General features: G+C 43.4%; 1 long non-coding RNA gene across 1 annotated transcript; it reads right to left on the bottom strand.

Moving 5' to 3' along the window:
* Positions 1–310: 310 nt before the first annotated feature.
* On the bottom strand, positions 311–3,656 carry LOC118703369. Its single transcript, XR_004983009.2, has 2 exons — positions 3,614–3,656; positions 311–430 (listed from the first exon to the last, which is right to left on the bottom strand). It is a non-coding gene; the product is annotated as an uncharacterized LOC118703369 (long non-coding RNA).
* Between the last annotated feature and the right edge of the window lie 882 nt (positions 3,657–4,538).

The following is a 4,538-nucleotide window of genomic DNA, read 5'->3' as shown; positions in this document are numbered from 1 at the left end:
GCCCTCAGTGTGCTCCCACAGGGGGCTTGCTGCTCAGCCAGAAGCTGGGCTCATGGCTGGTGAGTGCAGTGGGAGTGGTGGGAGCCTCTCCCACCTCCACGGCAGTACTATGGACCCCCTAGGGATGTCCGCCTGCTGGCTTAGGCCTGCTTGGCAGAGGGACATCCCCCAAGGGGTCCCGACTGCAAGAGGGTGCAGGCCAGGTTGAGGGATGTGTTGTGCACCAGGCCTCTAGTATTATAAATAACGTTATGCCAACAAATCCAAAAACTTAGATGAAATTTCTTGACACAATCACATTATCTTTTTAAAAAATAAATTTTTATTGATTTCAGAGAGGAAGGGAAAGAGAAATAGAAACATCAATGATGAGAGAGAATCGTTGATTAGCTGTCCCCTGCACACCGCTACCAGGGACCAAGTCCACAACCTTGCTTGGAATCAAACCTGGGACCCTGCAGTCTGCAGGCTGATGCTCTATCCACTGAGCCAAATCAGCTAGGGCCTACCATGACATCTTGATTTCAGACTTCTAGCCTATAGAATTACAAGAAAATAAATGTCTATTGTTTCTAAAGTCACCCAGTTTGTGGTAATTTGTTATGGTAACCTTAGGACATACTAATACACTAACTAAAAAACAAAACAAACCCACCCCCATTCCCCAATAACTCAGCCAGTGTGTCTCAGTGGTTGAGTGTTGACCCATGAACCAATAAGTCACAGTATGATACTATTCAGATAACATGCTGGAGTTGTAGGCTTGATCCCCAGTGAGGGGCATGCAGCTGGCAGCTAGCTGATAGATGATTCTTTCTCAGCACTGATATTTCTCTCTCTACTACTCCTTTCTCTCTCTGAAATCAATAAAAACATTATATATAAATCAATAAAAACATTATATATATATATATATATATATATATATATATATATATATATATTCACACACACACACACACACACACACACACACAGAACACAAAAATCTATAATTATCTCTTTGGGTGAAAACCCTCCAAATTTGACAAAATGCAAAACCTATTCATGATTAAGAACACACATACAAAACCCTCAGAAATAGAATAGAAAAAGAAAGGAACTTCTTAATCCTGATAAGACACATCTACATAAAACCTACAGCTAAGATCACATTTAGTAGAGAAAGACAATTATTTTCCCTAAGATTAGAAACAAGGCAAAGATTTCCAATTTCACATTTCTTATTTAACACTAGAGGCCCAGTGCATGAAATTCGTGCATGGTGGGGGGGGGGGTGGTGATGGTGTCCCTCAGCCCAGCCTGTACCCTCTCCAATCTAGGACCCCTCAAGGGATGTCCCGACTGGCCGTTTAGGCCTAATCCTAGTAGGATCAGAACTAAATGGGCAGTTGTATATCCCTCTCACATCCTTCTCACAATCCCTCTCCCAATTACTCACTTGCCTGCCTTCCTGATTGCCCCTAACCTCTTCTGCCTGCCAACCTGATCACCCCTAACCATTGCCCTGCCAGCCTGATTGATACCTAACTGCTCCCCTGCCAGCCTATTTGCCCCTAATTGCCCTCCCCTATAGGCCTGGTCATCCCTAACTGCCCTCCCCTGCAGGCCTGGTCCCCCCCAATTGCTCTCCCCTAAAGGCCTGGATTCCGCCCAAACTGGTTGGCTCAGTGGATAGAACGTCGGTCTGTGGACTGAGAGGTCCCAGGTTCGATTCCAGTCAAGGGCATGTACATTGGTTGTGGGCACATCCCCAGTAGGGGGTGTGCAGGAGGCAGCTGGTTGATGTTCTTCTCTCATCGATGTTTCTAGTTCTCTATCCCTCTCCCATCCTCTCTGTAAAAAATCAATAAAATATGTTTATGATAAATAAATAAATAAATAAATAAAATAAAGGCCTGGGTTCCCCCTAATTGCCCTTCCCTGCAGGCTCGGTCACCCCCAACTGCCCTTCTCTGCAGGTCTGGTCCCTCCCAATTGCCCTCCCCTGCTGGCCATCTTGTGGCGGCCATCTTGTGTCCACATGGGGGCAGCCATCTTGTGTGTTGGAGTGATAGTCAATTTGCATATTACTCTCTTATTAGATAGGATTGTAATGGTGGGCCTAGCCAGTGCAACAAAATATGGACAGGAAATAAAACAGATGCAGACAGTAAAGGGAGATGTAAAAGTATCTTTTTTGTTGTTGAGTTTTAGAGAGAGGAGAAGGAAGAGAAAAAGAGAGTGAAAGAGAGAGAGAGAGGCATTCATTTGTTGCTCCACTTATTTATTATTCATTGGTTGCTTCTTCTTTTTTAAAAAATATATATTTTATTTATTTTTTACAGAGAAGAAGGGAGAGGGATAAAGAATCAGAAACATCCATGAGAAACATCTATCAGCTGCCTCCTGCACGCCCCTTACTGGGGATATGCCCACAACCAAGGTACATGCCCTTGACCGGAATCAAACCTGGGATCCTTCAGTCCACAGGCCGACACTCTATCCATTGAGCCAAACCGGTTAGGACCATTGGTTGCTTCTTGTAGTGCCCTGACCAGGGATCAAACCCACAACCTTGGCATTTCAGGATGATGCTCTAACCAACTGAGCTCCCTGGCCAGGGCTAAAGTAAAAGTATCTTTATTCACAGGTGACATAATTGCCTCTGTATAAAATCCTAAGGAATCTAAACACATATATTCTAAAACTAATATGTGAGTATTTCTATACACTAGTAACAAAAAGTTGGAAACTTACATTCATGAACAATAACATCTAAAGTAGCATAAAATTTGAAATAGTGATAAATTTAACAAAAGATGAACAAGACCTGTACCCTCTAAATGGCAAGATATTTCTGAAAAATGAAAGACCAAATAAATGGAGAGGGTTACTGTGTGTGGCCTGGATGTGTCTGTCTCAAAGTCATATGTTGAAATCCTAATGCTCGATATAATGGCATTAGAAGGAGGGGGGAGTCGAGGGCACCCTTCCTCTGGGTAGGAATACAGTGGAAGTATATGACCTGGCAAAGGCCCTTGCCTGACCACGCTGGCACCCTCCTCTTTAACTTCCAGTCTCCAGAACTGAGAAATAAATTAGTGTTGTTTGTAAGCCACTCAGTCAGTGGTAATTTATTATAGCAACCTGAAGAAACTAAGACAGATACTATAGTCAAGAATTGGAAGACTTGCCGAAACCGGTTTGGCTCAGTGGTAGAGCATCGGCCTGCGGACTAAAAGGTCCCAGGTTCGATTCCGGTCAAGGGCATGTACCTTGGTTGCGGGCACGTCCCCGGTGTGGGGTGTGCAAGAGGCAGCTGATCGATGATTCTCTCTCATCGATGTTTCCAACTCTCTATCCCTCTCTCTTCCTCTCTGTAAAATATCAATAAAATATATTAAAAAAAAAAAAAGAATTGTAAGACTCAATATTTACATAGAAATTTCTCCAAAATTGATCTATGGATCAATGCAATCCCAATCAAAATCCCATCAGGCTTCTTTTTTTAATTTTATTTTAGATATTTTATTGATTTTTACAGAGAGAAGTAGGGATAGGTAGAAACAGCAATGAGAGGGTAAACACCAAATGGCTGCCTCCTGCACACCCTACAGGTTGAGCCCACAACCCAGGCATGTGCCCTGACCAGGGATCAAACAGGCAACCTCTTGGTGCAAGGATTGATGCTCAACCACTGAGCCACACTAGCTGGGCCCATCAGGCCTTTTAGAAAAAAACTCATAAGCTGATTTTAAAAATGTATGAAGCCTGGCTTGGTGGCTCAGTTGTTGAGCATTGACCTATGAACCAGGAGGTCACGATTCAATTCCTGGTCAGGGCACATGCCCAGGTTGTGAGCTCGGTCCCAGTGCAGGAGGCAGCTGATCAATGATTCTCTCTCATCATTGATGTTTCTATCTCTTTCTTTTCTGAAATACATAAAAATATATATTTAAAAATGAAATAAAATTAAAAATGTATGGAAAAGTCAGGGACCTAAAAACACCCAAAAGGTCATTGTGACTACTGTAGAAGAGACTAAAGGGACAAGACCAGAAGTAGGAAGGCCAGTTTATTGCTTGAAAACCCAGGCTAGTGACTGTGGCAACAGTGGAAATGAAGATGGAGAAAAATGGGTAGTTTTTTTCTTTTTTTTAATTTATTGTCTAAAGACTTACCTATATCTCCTTTTTTCCCCAATTGACCCCCCTCCCCCTTCGCCCCTGAAAAATAGGCAGTTTTGAGAAAGATTAAGAAAATAAAGACCCAGATGTTTTGGAGATGAAGTGTTGAAGTGAGGGAATCAAGAATGACTCCCAGAGAGATCCAAGATGGCTGCGCCCAGGTGAACACCTAGCCGCAGCCGCACACAACAATTTCAATAAAATACAACTAAAATATAAAACGGACATTGCCCAGAACTACAGGAAGGTTGACTGACTGGAAATTCTACAGCGAGAAGCAAGGAGAAAACCAGAAGGAGGTGCGGAGGAGCTGGAAAAGCCAAGGTACGGAGACGCGGCGCGCGGAGAGGACGGAGCCGGAGAGGAGGG

Source organism: Pipistrellus kuhlii, unplaced genomic scaffold (genome assembly GCF_014108245.1).
Source record: "Pipistrellus kuhlii isolate mPipKuh1 unplaced genomic scaffold, mPipKuh1.p scaffold_m20_p_4, whole genome shotgun sequence".
NCBI classification, from domain to species: domain Eukaryota; kingdom Metazoa; phylum Chordata; class Mammalia; order Chiroptera; family Vespertilionidae; genus Pipistrellus; species Pipistrellus kuhlii.
Note: the sequence above shows the minus strand (reverse complement) of the source record. Positions and strands in the feature narration are given on the sequence as shown.